The 19,861-nt window shown below is 37.6% G+C and overlaps 2 protein-coding genes across 5 annotated transcripts in view; one reads left to right on the plus strand and one right to left on the minus strand.

Annotated features, from left to right (window-relative positions):
* LOC129578039 (autophagy-related protein 16-1) overlaps window positions 1-19,861 on the plus strand; it is a 58,289-nt gene that overhangs the window by 29,822 nt on the left and 8,606 nt on the right. The window lies entirely within an intron of this gene.
* LOC129578037 (uncharacterized) overlaps window positions 1-19,861 on the minus strand; it is a 90,941-nt gene that overhangs the window by 26,638 nt on the left and 44,442 nt on the right. Inside the window, exon 3 of the mRNA XM_055466082.1 lies at window positions 18,414-18,670. The gene's annotated coding sequence lies outside the window, so the exon portion shown is untranslated. The remainder of the gene's footprint in view (window positions 1-18,413; window positions 18,671-19,861) is intronic.

Genomic DNA, 19,861 nt, shown 5'->3' on the forward strand with positions numbered 1-19,861 from the left:
AATTCTTTTTCACTTCCTGATTCCTTCGCTCTATCTGTATGTGTGCGCGCGCGCACTCACAACCAAATGAAAGAAGGAAGGGAAAAAAAACAAATAATGGTCTTTGTTTTTGGCCCGAGTCCATGTCGGTTCACTCTGTTTGCGCGCGCGGCATTATTAAATAGGAGAGAAAAAAATTTGAAAAAAAAGACGTGAAAAAAATTTAAACTCAACCAGAACAGCAAAAAGATGATCACCATCGTGTGACTCTGTCGCTCCTTGCATGTGTATGTGTGTGTGTGTCTCTTTCAAATGTGGCGATCGCTTGCGATTTCACTAAAAATTATTTCAGTGTGAAAAAGTCGCGCAATTTATCGACCGATCGAAATCTCAATGCGAGCACATGTATGCAAGCACATTCACTCTTTCGCCACACAATCGGTCGTGTGTTCACATTTGTGTGCACTCTCCTCAGGTAAGTGCGATAGAGCGAACGTGTGCGGTTTTCGGTGCAATCATACACATTTATTCTAGTGACCGTCGACAGAGCGTCGATTCGATTCGGTCGCCTAATTTCAAATTAAAATTTTCGCATTTATCCCAATTATACATTCGCACAAAATAAAAGCATATTTATTTCGCTTGGGCTTTTGCACACAAAGCGAGCGTGCGCGCAAAGCCATACACAACATTTTGAATCACATCGACATCACGAATAGCATTAACTATCGACTTACGTTTCGATATTTGAGTCGTTTTCGATTACCCATACAGAATCTGCTCAACGGGCTACCACTGTCTGATTATTATTGTGAAGCAAACAGGCGACAATGCACATGCACATTGCACACACACACACATCACCAAACGCATAAGACAATATTTTCTTTTGGACTTTCGAGGATGTGTGTATGAGTACCAATCGATATGGATAAACAAATAGTTCGGCTCCAAACTTTATCTTGCATAAAGTGTGTGTATGAGGTATGAGGTATGAGCATCGTGCTGTTGAGCACTTTATGAGGGACCTTTAATATATTTGCACACCGTTTGCATTCACATGCATTTCGAAATGGTTTTCACAGAGAAAACGCGGCTTAAATTCTTTCGTGTTGAAATAAACGAAAAGGCAAAAAAGGAAGAAGAATAAATAATGGAAAAAAAGTGAATCTCAATGAATGTCGCCCAAATTCAAAACATTTTCCATTCATCTATTCTATTGATTCACTCCAAATGTGCTTTGGTCTCCATATTTCTTTGCCCGGCAAAGCCTTTTGAGTACAAGTAGTACAGAATTGAGAACATTACCTCGGAAATGAGTGCATTCTTATTGGAAGTTTCAAATGAAAGTTCTGATTCTCAAATAAAATAGTCGAATGTCCAAATGTGTCGAGATTTTTTTTTTCGTTGTTGTTGCTTGAATTATAGATGAAACCAATTTCCTACTTTTTTTCCCCTCTTGTTCTATACGGTGCTGTGCGATTTCTATATGCAATAATTCTATGTGTGTGCGCACAGTGTTTTCTGTGTGCATTTGTTAGCGCTTCTTTATTGCTTTTCAGCCCAAACACATCGTTTTCGTTTCACTGAGCCGCGCAAAAGTCGAACTAATAAATTTTATCTTTCTTCTGGTTGTTACTGATGCTGTTTGCTGTTTGGACTATCTATCTCTGCGGCTTGACCAGAGATCTAGATGTAATAAATTCTTCTACGCTTTCCGTTTTTCTTTTCGCGCACATAATCATTTCCATGTTTTCTTCATGTTGTGTTCGTGCACTTCTTTTTCGTCGTTTTTTTCCTTGCTATTTTTCGATTTTGTTGTTGCGTTTTTTTTTTCTTTTTCTTTACATTTTTTTCAGTGCTCTCTGGCCATATACGTTCTATCGTTCAATAGTTTTTTTTTTTCTTCTTCGTTTTGTTTTATACACTACACGAGGATATTAAGAATATTAAAATATATTGAGGCGAAAAATGGGCAAATCCACTCGAAGACAGTTATGAGAATAAATAGTTTCCGTAAATAAATCATTTTTTATTGCAATGACTATGAGTGCGGAGATGGGTCCACTCTCTCTCTCTTCCTCTCGATCTGTTGCTTCTCTATATAACTTTTTTCTTCTGTGTGTTGCATCTGTTTTCTCCTTTGAGTGTTTCCTCATTTTTATTATTGTATGCATTTTGAACGGATTCAGTTTTTGAGTTGACGATTGATTCGGTACGGACTTTACGAGTTCTTACCTACTATTGAAATAAATAGAAAGGGGTATGCGATTGATAATATTTTTTGTGTTCATCCAGTGGCATCGGCTTTAATCATTCAATTGGATTTATTGAAATGACATGCTGTGGGCGATATAACCAATACTGTATATTCGCTACATGCTTCTTCCAATACCAATGACCCATCGAATTGTGTGCATTTTGCAAAACGTGTGTGCTTAATTTGGTTCGAGTGACAGTGATCAGTGAGTGATTTGCGGTGCAATACTACCGTCTATCGAACCAGATTTCAATATACTCACACATACCAGAGAAATTAACCGAGAACAAAATGAATGTCAATTGAATGATGAATTTGTTTTTGCGAATTCTCCATTTATTACGGTTTAAATCGAATAATTAACCTGTTTTAAAATATGTTTGAAATGAATTTACTGTTTGAAGTTGTAATTGATGTTGTCGAAACGCTGCAATTTCGCCAGCAGCTTGTCTGATTTGATGATCATTACTAATGTTTTTCTTGAGCTATAAAATGATCTCTATTGCCATTGCCATTAATGTTCTACACGCATTTCCTGCACATTTCCATTTAATGGTTCGCCTTAAATGAGCTCTTACAAGTGAGCAAAGGAATTATCGCTCAAAGAGCTCGGTATGTAAATAGGATTGTATCCATTGGTTGTGATGTCAAAGCGACCGTGCCGAAAGCAAATATTACTTTACATCAATTTGACTTGGCTGAAACGGGCAAACGAGTTGTGCTCACCAACTTGACACAGACCATTTTTATTTGAGAAATCTCAGAAGCGGTACGATTTCATTTATCAAAAGCCTGTTTCGGTTCGTGTGTGTTTGTGTGAACGAACAATTCGTTTTGAAGTCGTAATTGATTCATTCCAACATTTTATTGGTCGCTAAAAGCGATTCTAATGTCAAATGCATTTTAACAAATTTCAATAATATTTTCGTTACCATTAAATCATCATGATAAATGATCTATGAGTCCGTATACTTGTAATTAAAAACAAGACGGGATTCGTGTGATGTGATTGTAGCAAACACAAACTCGTCTTGCAATAGTTCGATGTCAAAAATGTAAACCAATAATATTTGTGATATAATCGAAACGAAGCGAACAACTCAATTGTGCTACTAATTCCAATCGTGTCACACAATCGCGATACAAGCCAACTAAACCGATTCACCTAATTTTTGTTTCTGTATGTCTGTCATCACGGTGCGCATTGTTGCTTTGTACTGCTTTGTTTTTTTTTAAATCCACTTAACGTGCTTTTCCCACGTGATTTCATTTTTATTCCCGCAAATATAGTCAACATAGATCCATTCTAAGTTCATACTTTCGAGTCATTACGTCAATGTGATTTTGCATTTTCCGGCACAGAGCGAGAGAGTACAAAAGAAAAAAAAACACAGGCGATAGGCGTATATTTTCCATTTTTAGTGCACACCGGGAGAGAGAGAGAGAGAGAGAGAGAGAGAGAGAGAGAGAGAGAGAACGAGAAACCCCGAATCTGATCTGAATTTGATGATAGGTTTGACGTATTTGTTGGTTACTGAATGCGCGCGATCGAACCTCGTCATCGGTTGGACTCATTATTGAAATCTCGACGCTGATAAATCGGTTTATCGTTAGCAGCCACTAGCAATCGAATGGCAGAGAGAAAAAAAGATAAAAGGGATTCCGTGACACAATACTTTCCATGATTTAAATAGTTCCACCAAATTGAATTGCTATATGACATTGCCAAAGTAACATATCCATTTGAATAGCCGCATTTCGTCGCTCAACAACAACAATTCAAACAAATAGGCGCTCAATTCTGAGCCGAATTGCAAATTCGACGACGAAATGCAACGATAAATAAAAATGTATCAATAAGATGACAAAAAACCGATCTGAAATAATTGTACATTGTGGTTATCGACTTCGCGGTGAAAGAGTGCATGTGTTGAGGAAATAGAGCTGGAGAGAGAGAGAGAGAGAGAGAGAGAGAGAGAGAGAGAGAGAGAGAAAAGGCCTGTGTTGCATGCCGATGTAAACACATAGTGCACACAAAGCACCGAAACCATCCAAGAAAGGAGAGAGTGTGGTTGCAACCATCAATTTGATTATGCTAAATCTAGCAAAATGCACACAAATGTTGAACCAATCCAATGACACATATGGCAAACGTTGATTTAACAATTCGCTTACAATCTCGTTGCTGTGCTCAGTGAGGAGAAAGAGCACATTGCAAATAGCATAGTTTTTTTTTTGTCGGTCGGTCGGTCGGCAATGCCAGTGTATGGGCAAACGAAAGCATCATCAGATGACTACGAGCACGAACTGACATCAAAATCAATGGCTGGAAGAGCCGAACGAAAATGGCTCACACGAATGAAAAGCAACAGAAGAAAAAAGAAACGCAATGACAATGATGACGGCGTTAACTATTTCCGATGACAAACCAATAGAGAATGTCCCGCATTGAACAAATGAAAAAAAAAATTCCATCCAATTTTTTTTTTCTTTTTCCCTTTCGGTTGCTGTTTGCTTGTAACATTTTATTCAGCACACAAATAGAAGAGATAAACGAACAGAGAGAGAGAGAGAAAATCTAACGGCTGACAACCAAATGAACACAATTGGTAAAACACCCGAAGAACAATTTCTTTTTCCGCAAATCAATGGAAAGGAAAGTAAAAGAACAGAATTTGCGCTGCTCTTTTTCTTTCCCTTCGAATAAATTTATAGATTCGGTTGTGACTGTGCTCGCTTTGGCTGATCATGGTAGTATCTCGCTGCAAGCAATTGGATTCATTTCTGTGTGTGTGTTTTGTTCTTTTTTTCCCTTCATTCAACTATTCATTTTCCTCTTCTTCCTCCTCGATAGATACCATTTCGTTTCATCTTTCGTTCATTTCCTTTTTGAATTGTGACTCTCTCTGGGTAGAAAAGTTATTTGGTTCCGATAATCCAATAAAAAAAAACCAATATCACTTGCATATGCAATTTCAAGCGGCGCGCGAGCAAGCACACGAACCAAAAAAAACAACAACACACAGTAAATTGAGAAATGGTAAAAGTACGTAATTCACGTTTATTCTCATCTATTTGGACTTGGGAATTGATGAAGAGAGGCGCACATAACACACCACGCAAATGTATGTCGAAGCTTCATTCGGTTAACGTGTTCATGCTTTTCTTTATCATTTCTATTATAGATATACATTTTTTTCTTTATTTTCGGTGTAGCTGTGTGTGTGTTTGTCGTATTCTTTCTTCGCATTTGGACGAGAGCAAATAACAACGACATTGTCGAACAGATGAACAGAGAAACATGCACGAAAAACAGCAAGCACAACACACGATGAGAGTGAGACATACGACGACGACGGAGAAAAGCAGAAGGCAACTGGAAGAGATGCTGCCATGTTGATATATTCTTTGTTAATGCAAACAAATATGAATATAATCTGGGAATTGGAACACGAAACATTTTTCAATCGAACGACATATTCCTATTTTACATTTGTTTCAAACGAAACAAAACTGGTCGCTGCAATTGATGGTGTCTTCCATTTTACAATTTGCAATTCTTTATACCCATCACACACACACACACAAAACACATTCTAAACTTTATAATACGGTGCAAATTCTCAAATATCGCCGTCTTTAAAATTCTACTTTTGCCTGCGTTTCGCGAATGTGCGCGCGCAAAATTTCAAAGGCACACACAGTGAACACTTCGCATTTGATTAGAATGAGACTGTCCGTGAGACAGGAGAAAGAGGGGAGAAAAAGAAGAAAAGACTGGACCAAATCGATTGTTTTTCGTTACTTAACTTGGACTTTCATTTAATTATTCCTCGGTTGTATCGGCGACGGTGGCGGCGACGACAGTGAGTGAACCGTACAACTTCGGCCGTATCTAAGTTCACGCTTAATTCTTTCTGGACGTTTGATACTGTTTATCCGAAAGCCCGTTACTTTTGCAATGGTTTGTGCGCATACTTCAAAAACCGAGCCGATCCTTTCTTCGGTTATTCGGATTGTGGTTGCGATACACATCAATTCATTTGCCGCATGGCAACAGCAACAGCAACGGCAACGGCAACGGCATTTTTTGCAATAACAACAATTCATGTGTTCGACATTTTTGACATTTGTTTCGAAATCAAATGTCAATGTCAATGCGTAATGCGCGCACTCCATTTGATGAATGATTTGGAGCGGATATGCATAAGCGTTGACAACAAAAAAACTTGTTGTCGATAATAGATGACAAAAAAAAAATGCGGACTAAAGCGCGTGCCGAAGCAATAAAGTACAAACAAAACAAACCAATTCGCATGACGAATAATTTCCAAGCGTTCTCAATCTATTGAACTGTCAACCGGAATAATAATAATAAAGAAAAATAAAAGTTCCCATTCGCACCGCGCACACTAGAATGAATGTGTGCTGCATATTTTGCAGTTACTTATCTCAAAATCTAAGCAATGTGTCCCAGTGCATCGGAATGAGGAGTTTGACTGAGGTTTTTTTTTCAGCTTTTTGTAGCACAATTTTGCTTATATTTCGATTTTCAATTGTTTTTTGTTGTTGTTCTTTTTCTTTTTGTGCATCGGCATTTGTGGTACAGCATGTGGATACTTTCTTCTTCGCCGTTGTCGTTGTCGTCATTATCATTGTCGTTTGTGCCATTGCCATTGCCATGTGCAATTTCTCCGAACGATTCCGTAAAATGAAATGTATTTGCGATGAAAAGGTAATGATGGTTCGACGGTCGCGAGTGTGCGCGCGCATATGCCACCAATTTTAATTTCCTTTTCGCAATCCGGGAATGTGTGCTGTTTTTCTTTTTATCATTATTGTTATTATTATAAGATTATAGTTGTTGTCGTTGTTTATTTCGTTCGCATCCCCATCTCGCTAATATGTGTATAAATTATTATTATGTATCGAGAATGGCATTCGGTGAGCGAGCAAGCGAGCGATCGAATGAGCAAACGAATGGATGGCCATCGCGAGCATATTTCACGAAATAAGAGTGGGCTTATCACACATTGGCTATCCAAAACATGAAATACCTCTCTCAGTGTGTGTGAGAGTGTGAGCATGTGTGTGGAGCCATGGATTGAGCATAAAATACGAATATGAAATGATGTCGCGGCTTCCAATTCGCCAAGCTCCTAATCGCATTTGGATTTTTGGTCGCTTTCGATGCATACAACCATGGAAAGATCGCATGAGGCGACCGATCTTTGCTAATGAAAATAGGTTTAGACGAAGAAGATAACATTAACCCCATTTCAAAAGTGTCTTTGTTAAATTTATTTCTACAGCCTTGTTTTCTCTCTTTCTCTCTCTCTCTCTCTCTCTCTCTGATTTTTTTTCGTGCTATTGCTATCTCTTTTCATTTGTAATTTAGTTGGTGTTTTTTTGTTGTTGTTTTTGCTTTTATCGGAAAATTTTTATTTATCGATGTTCGTCGCGATATGGCGGGCTGCCGAGATGCTCTCTTCTGTCACAAATGCCATGTGCACATTATGCAGTTTGTGCGCAGTTTTTTTTTTTCGGCCGTTGTTTGGTTTTTATATTCTTGCTGTACTCGTAGGCTGTAGTACGAAATGCTAAACTCAGGATCACGAATCGGCTATTTTTTTTCCCTCTTTTCTCTTCATATGTGCATGTGTTGTGCTATGCCGTTGAGTTTTAGCTATATTGGCTGGCGTGTGTCTTCTTACGTCTGCGCCTGAAATTTATTAACGTGTCCATGTGGAAAAAGAAGAAGAAGAAGAAGTAAAAGATGTACGTATGCATCTCCCTTTCGCCATTATATATTATTTGTTCTTTCATTTATCGTACATCGCAAAAGTCTCTGTGAGAAATCCGAAAAACACCTAACCAAACTACCGATTTTTATCTATCGGTCGTTGCAACCGAAGAAATCGATTTTACGTGAATCACTGTGTACACTCAGTTAATTCAATTCTGAACACTTCATTCTATTCCGTACATTGTAAATGTAAAATCGCAAATATGCAATGCGCATGACCTGATAACGATGAGATAGAGACTTTTAGTTGTTAATAGTTGTTATTTTTTTTTATTTCGGTGTGCAGCGCTTCTTCTGCCGATTTATCGTTGTTGTTGGCTTCGGGTTCTTTTTTTCGTTCGTTCAGTTGTGTTGTTCGTTCGCCTTTTGTCAATCTCCTAATTCAAAGCATATGCCGTTTCGGGCTCATGTGCATTGCATGAAAAAGAAAAATTTTTATATTCGTTTTCACCATATTTTCCAACTGTATTCGCAGAGGCCGTACACAGTATAGCACTTAAACAAATATAGATAAACATCTATTCTCGATGTGTGCGCGCTTGCGCTCGTGCGAACCTCACAAACCATCATTTCGTATAATTTTCCATTCGTTCGTTCATGCTCTCGATATATCGTCTTGAATAAAATGGCAAAAATGTGTCGTTTGATATGAAAAATATGTAAATTATACATGTAATTCGAATTCAGAACCGCGACCGAAACACACACCGCTCTCGCTCTCTCTTTCTCTCTCTCTCTCTCTCTCGGTCATCCTCATTCCATTTCGATCTTTTCGGATTATCGAACATGCACATGCAACAGAAAATGATCATCGAAATTGGTAACTTGATTCGCATCTCTCCTTCATATCTAATGCTCAAAGATCCTGTAGATTTGAATCGCTAATAAATTGCAGCGGAATCTGACACAAGAGGAATGCGTGGCCATGCATTTCAATGCTCATTGATCAAAATCGATCATTGGATAGCGATTATTATTTCAAATCCGATAAATATTTGCACAAAATGATTGCGAGTATTTACACGAGCAACCACAGTGTGGCAGACATGGACATTACGTGCTACTTTATGATGAGCAATAAAGCATGAATGAGCGGCATTAGAACAGCCGCCAACATTTTATTTGAGGCCGTAAGGCCTCGAGATATTTTAAACGATTTAGTAAATTTGATCACGCGACGAAAACCAACAGAGGAAAAAAGTGAATTCGTGTGCTCATGAATTGATGATGGTTCGGTATCTTAACGAAACATGTGAAGCCATAAAGTATTGTCGCTATTTGGTGCTCAACAATTGCCCACTGGACAATAAAGTGGATTTGAGAAAAAAAAAGAAGAATCATTCACTTTATGGGATGGATATGTTATTCGGTGTATTCTTCATTATTTGGAGTCACATATCACCATGCTTCGGTGGTTATTACGCTCCTCTTCAGTAATAATAAAGAAATTCGATAAGACTCGATTCGATTTTCCGTGTTCAAATACATTCGAGAGAATAAAAATATGCCCGTCTAATTGAGCATCTAATTGAACAATCCGGTGTGAAATTCAAATGAATTCTAATTTTTTTCTCCTCTCTTCGCTTCATTCCTTCTTCATGTTTGCGAATGAAAGAATAGAGAAAAAAAAGATGCCGATCAAAATTGTAACCATGAAAGGTAATGGGAATAACATATAAGAAATGCAAGAAGAAAAGTCGTTTGCCTTCACTAGAATCATTTGCTCTTGAAAATGCCGCCTGAAATCGGTAAAACAGTGGCAACAAACATGAAAAAAAAGAGCGAGTGAGCAAGCAAGAGAGAGAGAGAGAGAGCAAGAAAAAACGCGTACGGAAAAACTCATCATCTGATATAGTTTAAATAAAGCAACAAGCAGCCGCAGGTATTCAACAACAAATCGACACCGGAATATTCAAGATGCTTACATATATATTCACAAATCGAACAAAAAAAAAACGCACACACGCAGCATTCGTCGGAATATTACATCAAAATGGGATGGGCTGCATACTGTAACAGTTCGGATGTGATGCCACATAGAGAGAGAGAGAGAGATAGAGAGAGAGAGAGAGAGAGAGAGAGAGAAGAGCAAAAATGAATGAAAATAAAAAAAACTGTTTATTGCGCAACAACAACAAAGTCAGTGGCAAATTAATATTTGCTTACTAATGATGACTCGCACACTCGCTATGTAAATATTAATGTCGAATCAAGCTGCAACTGTAATATTTTAACCCGGCTTGCAAACATTTGCCTAGCAAATTTATTGGCTGATTTGGAATAGAAAAAAGCACATTACACATAGAGTAAAAGAAGAAGAAGAAGAAGAAGAAGAAGAAGAAGTGGAGGAAGATGGCATGAACGAGGCAAAGCTGCAGCGAGACCGAAAGAAAAACTGTGCAAACAAATATTTGAACCGTTTTAACGAAGCATCTATCGCTTTCTCCGCTTTAGTCGATGATCATTGCTATTTATGCATTTATTGTTCTCTTTGAAGCGTGCTTATTATATGTGCGTATGCAATGTATACAACTATACATGCAATCTGTATGCAGTTCAAGTTACGGGATCACCTGTTGATCCGTTTCTTGGCTGATTTTTTTTTATTTCGTTGTTGTTTGTTGCTATTCTTCTGTCTATTTTTCTAAACGTATACTCGCATCCAGTTTTGCAATTTTGATATTTAGCAAGCAGTTTGCTCTAATTTTCCTTGTACACAAAGATTATCCACACAAAGAGAAAGAATCTCATAAAATTGCTCTAATGTACAAGAGAGAGAGAGAGAGAGAGAGAGTGTGTGTGTGTGTAGGGTTGCATGCAAGAATTGTTACTGTCATTACATTAACACATTCACCCGAATAAATTGGTTTTCATTTCGTTTCAACAAACGACAAACAAAAAATATCGTAGGGATTCTAGCATCGGCTACTAATGATTTAATGACACTAAATTTCCCATGCAATTGGCCAACACAACGCCGACACCGATCTCACTAAGCCATCCGAACAATAGAACACAGCCAAGAACAAGAGAGATACAAGTGTAAATAAGTGGCTGTGTATATCGCCTTCAGACATGTCTGCGATGTGGCTCTGAACAACGCCATTAAATGAATCAATTTACACGATATGAATTCACGTATTGACACCAATTACCCACACCCAAGTATGAGCACACATTCGTGCATGCGTAAACACAACAACAGCACTCGTGGTGCATATGTTGTCACCGCCACCGCCGTCGTCGTCACTGCCGCCATTCTCTCACTCTCATCATTCGCCCGGGTGTGCGTGTCTGTGTGTGTATGTGTGTGTATGTGTGTGTGTGTGTGCATCGATTACTTTTCTCATGTTCATCGCAGTGAAGAGGAGCAGCAAAAAACAAAAATTACACTACAGAAATACCAAAAGGCCGTTGCTTTATTTCCATAAACAGAACCGAGAAAAATTAAAAATAACACAGCAACAACAACAACGGCGACCACGACGAGGAACAACAGAAAAATATGCCATAGAAATAGATTGGCTTACGACAATGACTGTATCCATGGCTGGGGACACGTACACGACGACGACCACGACTCGTTGCTGCTTCTAATCCTTTAGTTGGCGGCCAACATATTCTTGCTTATTTTGTATTAATTTTGACGTTAATAGATTTTAATACATTGTTTTACATAATTGGTTGCCACCATCTTTCAACTCATCATTCTTCGTTGCATTGCAGCTTCTCTGCAATTCGCCTGAATATTATGTTGAGCATTACAATTCGATTTTAATCGTTTGCATCATCATTAATCGGCATCGCTGATGCACTAGAACGCAATTTACCATGATTTGTTTGCATTATAATATCCTTCCATTGCAATTTCTCACAAGAGAATAAAACAATAGTTATGCCAGCAAATGCAAGCACAACAAAAACGAATATAGTTGAAGCAATGGGTTTACCCATCTCAACTCTGGATTCTTCATCGAGCTCCGTTTAGACGAAGGAAAAAAACATAAAATGAAATATTCTTTTTCCATCGTTTTGATTAATTGGGTCAACAAAGAATTTATGAATAAATTTACGGCTTCATTGTGGCATGATATAAAGTTGGCAAGTTCAATTCACTCTACAATGCACTCAACATTTTATATTAGCAACATTTTTCTAACTACCTCTGTGGTTCATTTTCTTTCTTCCACCTCTCTCATCTCTCTCGCTGTACAAATTCACAATTGCAAATTAACCTATTAGAGAGAGAGAGAATTGGCCTTACTGACCCAAAATTCGATGAATTTTCACAGTGCAATGGAGAAAAGTGAGAGAGAAAGAAAGAAAAAATTCACAATTTTCGTAGCCAATGTGTAACAAAGTAGGCACTACAATACTACTGCAGGTTGCTGCATTTGATGTTACGGTTATTGTTATAAGAGACTTGAGATGATTTTTATGAGACCGAGTTCGGTCAATGGTAATTTGCCATGTGATGCAAATTAAATACTATTAAATTATAGCGTTCATTGATAACCACGTACACACACACACACACAACAACAACAACAACAACAACACTGTTTCTTCGTTCATACATGCATATGAATCCGATGCATTGTCTGAGGGTCGGCGAGTGCAAGAATGCACTTGTTGCTTGAATCGAAAACGGAAACCACACAATCCAGAGCGCGCACACACAAGGTATCTATTTGTGATGGAAAAATTAATCATTTCTCTATTATTCTCGCATATTAACCGATGCTTCCACATTCAGTCAAACGAATTCTACGTTTCGAAAACAAAAGACCTTCTAGAGGAAACAGTGGAAAAAAGCAGAATGAAGAAAATTATTGCACATAACAACAATAACGACAACAGCGAGGGAGAGATAGAGGGAAAAACATGGGGTAATGCCATGTTCTAACACATCGACCAAACAAGAATATGTGGCATGCATCGAATGTAATTTTGGAAATTCGGGCCAAATCGGTGGTTCGCTTGCAGTTTTTTCGATAAAATAAAAGAACACACTTCTTTATCGATGTCGATGCCGTGCTCTAGATTGATCGGCACCAAACGAGACGAATATCGGAATGTTTTTTACGACTACCTTTTTTCTCTCTCTCTCTCTCTCTCTTTAGTAATTGGCCTTGTAATTTAAAATTAATTTGAGGGAAACGAATCCAAATTTTTAACAATGAGAAATCAGGAAAGCGAAAAAAATAGAAAATCATTCAATTGACTAATTGGCAATGGCCACTGTAAATGCGATCCCGCATTCTCCTATCGTAATCGTTCACACAGACGTTTCATTGTTTTTGGTTTTGATGAAAACCGATTTAATATTGTCAGACGAGTAAAAAAAAAAAGCAATGAATTATTGTTTTATTGACCGGCATCGGTATATATTTCAAAAACCGACTAATTTTATTTGATATAAAATTTATATTTTATGTTGTTATCCGCATTTTCATTGGGGCCGTCGCATTGCAATTATTCGTAAAACAAAGAGACCAATATATGCAATGCACTTGGAAGACTTTCACAGTTTCAGCCCAAAGAGCGTACAAGATCGGAACAGCGTGAACATGAAACACACACAAGAAAAAATCATCACATCGAACACTATTAGCGTTATTGGTAACAGTGCACCGCGAAAGCGGGAAGCAAAAGTTGTGGTTCTTACTGAGTCCAGTACATATATTCCTCTGCCATTCGATCGTGCCACTGAACAGTTTCGTTTGGGTAACGAGTGAAATTCACAAACTCTCTGTATGTATGAAGAGCAACATGACTAGCAAATGGTACAAAAAAAAAGAATCAACAACCCAGAACTCGTAATAATTATTATAAGTAGCACACAGATTGCTAATTTATATCTTGGAAATTCGTCTGGTCGGTGGGTTCTTTTGTTTATGACAGAGAGAAAGAGAGACTTCAAATGCGTTAGATGCCGATGCGCTGTTGGATACCTTTTAGCGGCAAACCAAATTTATGTCTTCTAATCGTATTCACAACTGGCAACTGCCGCAAATATCTAGAGCATTTTAGAGGTTTTTTTTTTCTCTCCTTCGCTATACGTATTCGCCCAGCTTTTCATCCATTTTTTTCCTTCGTTCTCTCTCTCTCCATTGACTCTGGAATCTTTCTTTTTTTTATTCATGTTTTTATTTATTGCCACGACGAAAGCCATTTATGAATGAAGCTCTTTTTTCCACCTCATTGCAATTTTTCTTCACTGAATCTAGAGACGATTCGAGCGGCATGCATAGCCACATACATATGTATGCGGTTAGTTTTTTTTGAAATTGTCTGAAAAACACATACACACACACACACCCAGGAGATTTATCATGTACCATTCATTCAACAAACAGCAACAAATAAACAAGCAACGATCTTGCAGAAATTTACTCGTTTCTGTTTATTCGTGAGATTTATTCTAAATCAGAAAAACCATAACGCCGCCGAAGGAAAACTCGCATAATTTAGCACACAATTTTAGAGTCTGACAGAGAGACAAGCAACAGGTGAACGAAAAGCAGAACAAAAAACAAAAATAGTTGCTTTGCCAATGCAATTATCATATTATATTTAAGAATGCAATTGCTTGAGTAATTCATGTCCATACCAAGTTTTTACTTTCAAGCGATGCTTTTGTGTCTTTCGTTATTTTTGGACGTACAACGTTTTTTTTTTCTCTCTCTCGGTCGTTTCGTTCTCTGATTTCCATTTCCAATGTAGAATTGACTTGTGAACAATTCTACTTTGGCTCGAGGGTATTATCGAATGCCACTTCGAAGTGTTAATTGGTGCGTTGATTCTCTGGAATTCGACTGTTTTTAAACTGAAATGTTGAAATGAAGAGACTGAATTTTTTTTTCTCTCTTCTATCGTCCTCTTTCCCATCGAAATTCGAAATGAAATCGAATACATAGTATTACATACGGTTGAAACGATCGATCGATAGTTTATGTTTGGACTTTGACATTTGATGCTGCAATAGATTTAAAATCCATTTTTTTCTCTATGGACTTATGGCAAAAAGAGTGGAATCGAATTAACTTTGCCATAAAAGAGGTGAGTGTGTGTGTGTGTGTGTGTAGTATGTGCCATGGCTGTCAAAATCCAGGCGACTGGAAAATCGATGTAACATATTTATTGCGTACAACAAGAACACTGTTTCACTGTCAACAGAAATCCCATGTTCTGTGTGTAATAATTTCATTTGAGATATCGTGTAAATGGATATCTTTTGCCGTTTGCGATAAAAATCGATCTTAAGTGCGAGATACATATATAATATTCGGTTGAGAGTGGCCGGGGAGAAAGAAAAAAGCACAGCCCGAACGAATAGTAACATATCAATAAAAATTGTGCTGTGTTCTCTGAATTCCTTTTGCCCGCACCACTCTGTATCTCAATGACTGTGTTTCCAAATGAATTGATTTTCTATTCTCACCTATCTATCGCCGGTTGTTTATCTAAATATTATTCGAATGTAGAAAAACCATTGAAATTATATTGAGTGAGTGTGTATGACAAGAGACGTGGAGAATCGAACACGGGAGAATGAGAATGAGTTGAAAGAGAGTGAAAAAAACACACACACACACACGCACATACTCCGGTCGACCAGCGCGACTTCGTGTAAATAAAAACTATTGACAATGACAATGTTAAATGAGCCATCACGAAAGATTAATTTAAAGCTATCGAGCAGTCAAAATCAATAAAAGCGGTAACGAATCGAATTGATGATAAAATTGGTGCGCCCGGAACAAGAATAGAATCTTGATATTTATCTCGTGACAAATGTAAATTGCAATTTGATTTGTCATCAGTCATCACATACGGTGTGTGTGTGTGTGTGTGTGTGTGAATATATGTGTACGAAAGTGTGTATCCAGTGTGTGTTGATATCGATGATATGGTTTGCAATGAAAATGTAAGCGATTGCAGCCCAGATAAGCTGCTTAAACGAGATTAAAAAACTCTCGTTTTTATTTCATCATTCGCATTCTCATTTTTCTTCGGTTGTTTTTGTGCGCATTGATTTCGTTTTTATTCATCTGTTGTTGATGTTGCTCTTTTTTTTTCTCTCCTCTGTTCAACTCTTGCATCTGCCCAAGGGGCAACAACGCTCCAGCGTAGAAAAATAGAAACCTGATATTTTCTACATTGGAATGGTTGTTCAAATTCAATCCAGTCTCTGGAGCAATACGCCAGAGCATACACTTAATCATTGGCAACTTTGGAATTATAGACAAGGGCACAGAAAAAAGTGCACACAGCACGAGTAGGCGAAATGGAACTAAAAGAAAAAAAAATTACGCAGCAATCCTACAATAAACTCGCATCTCATTGGAATCTATTGAGATGGTTGGAACAACTAACTATTTATAGACATATCGATCAGATTTTAATAAAGCGACACATGCACTTTTATTCCAACTTAATCATTGTGCGGTGCATGTTCTACACACACAGAGACGCGCAGACAAGAGATACATGCGCACAGACACAAACACATTTGCTCCGATCGGCTTGCAGGTATCATTATTAAATTTCTGCATTCGATTCTGGAAAAAAAAGATTGAAAAAAAAACAATGACGAAAAACTCATCTCGAACGAAATTGGGATTGGTGCGAATGTGTGAATGTGGCGTTGATCGAAACACCAAATGTAATAAGACCCAGTGGCTACCAACACTCACTCGCTCATCGCGATCGCTCGCCCGATATAAATTATAGTACGGTATGCATAATTCAAACGCACCGAGAGCTGAGCCCAGGCAAAACCGAAAAAAAACACACGTTGCACAGAGAGATGCGTCTTTTATTACCTTTGATGCCATTTCAAAGTGCAGATTGGTGATTGCGATGATATTGATTGTAATTCAAGTGGAGTCTATCGCTGTGATTATTTACATTGCGGGCTGTTCTGTGATGCACAAAGACGCCTAGATGAATATGCGTCTGCCGTTTTTTTTTTTTAATATTTTTATTCATTTTTTTCTGTCGTTTGGTTGGTAGAGAGGCGAACGAACGCGCTTGCGCACGGGTATAAGTAGATGCTCAATGCTCGCGCGCTGTCCTTCGTTCAGTGGTTCTTTTTTTTCTGTGTTTGTTTGTTGTTTTCATATTTGTTTTCATTATAATGCTCGTAGCTATTCCTTGTGAAATGTCCTCCATCATTTGTATAATTTGTGACTCTGTCTGTTTGTAAATATTCTGTGATGTGAACACATACGCACACACCTGATACGCTTTTTCCATCAGTTTTTTTTTCGTTTTCGTGAGCGATTTTTTGTTTTGTTTTCTCCATTCCAACTTCTGTTAGTCTCATTCCTTTTTTTTCCACTAACAGTTTTTCTGTCTGCTTATTTATGTACTTTTTCCGATGCGGCGACTATATGTGAATGCATATTTTTTTTTATTTATTTTTTTTACATCGTTCCGGCCGGTGTGTGAAGGTGGTTTTTTTTCTCCTTTTCATTTTCGTTTATATTTAGAAAAGCCGTTTGACAACATTTAATATTGTGTAATAAAGTGCGTGAGCAAAAGAGACGACATGATTAAGAGCCAAGTATTGAAAGTATGGTCATTTGACATATTTGTTGTTTTTATGAACTATGAACGTATTCAATTCTTTATGTTTATGTTGCGACTGTGGACTAAAAGACAGTGCACTGAAAATGTTAAAATGTACGCAATTCGAGAAAAAAAAGCGCACAATTCCATCGGATGTCATCTAAAATATCCTAATGGTCCGTATGAGACAAGTGCTATGAATTTCCTTTATCATTCATGAAAAAAAAGGTGACAATACAATGTGAGAAATGCAGTAAGACGGCTGACCAGTCAGTTGTCTAAACCGTTATAAAGTACTTTTCTTTAATCGATAAATTTCCCCACACATACACTAGACTCAACCTCTTTCTATCTCTTTCCACATGTACCTATGTGTGAGTGTTCGAGCATTTCAGTCCACTCAACTTCTGTTCTATCTTTGGAATCATTACATGAAATTAATTTGACTGCTGATGAACAGGCATTTCAAAACAACATATTTTTCTTTAAATCACTTGTCACGTTGGAGAAAAAAATATGTCTCATTCCATATTTGATGTAAGAAAGAAAGAAAAAAAACCCGATCGATTTTGACATATTTTCCATTGATAAGTCTTCAATGTTATTTTCAGAAACGAATTTTCACATAATGCTTTTTGCCACAATGCGAAAACAAATGATTCATGAAAAAAAATGAACAGAGAGAGAGAGAGAGGAATAAAAATCGAATTCAAAATGGATGGACAAAAAGACAATGTGAAATATAAACTAAAAGCAAACAGTTGCACACAGAGCATGTCAAATAAAACTTACCTCTTCAATTAAACTGCTTGACCATAGGCGGAAATTCCGCGGAATGCTTTACGGCAAAAATGCTTTACGTTCGGCTGATCAAATTCACTGGCAGTAAGAGAGAGGGAGAAACGTCGACGTTATCGTCACGAGTGATTAAATTCCAGCAGCCAAGTTAGATCTGTGTCCACTTTTCGCTGTCGCCTTTTTGCGCTGTGTGCTTCTTCGCTGAATCAAATATGGGAATTTTACTTTTAAATGAATGCACAATTAACGATCTGCAGCGACAGCACGTAAATGCATCGGATGTGGAAGATGGAATGATTAAATGAAGAAGAAGGAAAAGAGAAAAAAAAATGAAGACAGTTACTATAAGTAAAATGCCACTATAATTAAGTTCTTTGGAAAAAATGCAATTGAAATTTTTACAGCTGTAAATTTTTGTGTTTTTATATTTTTTTCCCCCTTCGTTTTCGTTCGATATTTATGATGATTGGAAAATGATCAACCATATGTAAACGATGGCTGCATGCAAAAGAGTAAAAAGAGAATATGTGGTGCGAACGAATATGCGTTCGTGCTCACACTCGTGCGCGCAATATTCTTATCTTGTGCGAAATGCAACGAGATCACGCCATGCACATACATTGACGCACGACAGCCAAGATGAATGATACAAAGTGACATTCAAATCTATAAATTATGGAATCAACAACCTGGTGATAACAACGGGTTTCACAAACAACGGGTTTCCTTTCAGTGGGTTTAATGTTGCCGGACAAGCGTGCATCATCAGCGGAAAAGAAGAATGCTCGGCAACGAGAAATTGATGTGCCATCAATGACATCAATGAGTCAGCTTAAACGAACACTCAAAAACGCATCTCTTCTACACTCTGTGTCTTTCTGAGCAGATCATAGAGTTTTTTTTTTCTCTCGCCCGGTCGCTCACACAAATCTCACGCCAAACTGCCCAATCGAACACACACACCAACTTCCTTTCTCTTGTCCACCGAAATGCTGCTGCCGATAAATTTAAATTCGTTTATTTGGTGTGATTTTTAGTTTTGTTTTGTTTGCGTTCAAATGGATCGAAATTGTCGGCCATATTATTACTTTATTTTGAGATTGTGTTTACAAGACACAAACATTTAGCTATCGTGATAATGCTCTTTCATCCCTGGTATTTATCTATTTTGTTTTTCTTCTTTTCTGTGTTTGTTCTTGCTTGCATCGCCGTTGTGTGCATTCGATTCTGTGTTTTTGTTGGTTGTTTTTTTTCTCTCTTTCTCTTGTGTTGCCTGCTTTTTTTCGGTGTGTCTCTGCTCTGTGTGTGCTGTGGCACTCTGTTGGTTTTTTTTCTCGCTCTCCTCTGTATTCCACTTCGTGGTATGTACGGTGCATTTTGTGGCACATTTTTTTTTTCTTCGATTAAAGAGGACCTGAACTAAATAAACTTATTCGTAAATA

The sequence above is a fragment of the Sitodiplosis mosellana genome, unplaced genomic scaffold (genome assembly GCF_009176505.1).
Source record: "Sitodiplosis mosellana isolate CC-2019 unplaced genomic scaffold, AAFC_SMos_1.0 Smas_scaffold_6226, whole genome shotgun sequence".
NCBI lineage: Eukaryota > Metazoa > Arthropoda > Insecta > Diptera > Cecidomyiidae > Sitodiplosis > Sitodiplosis mosellana.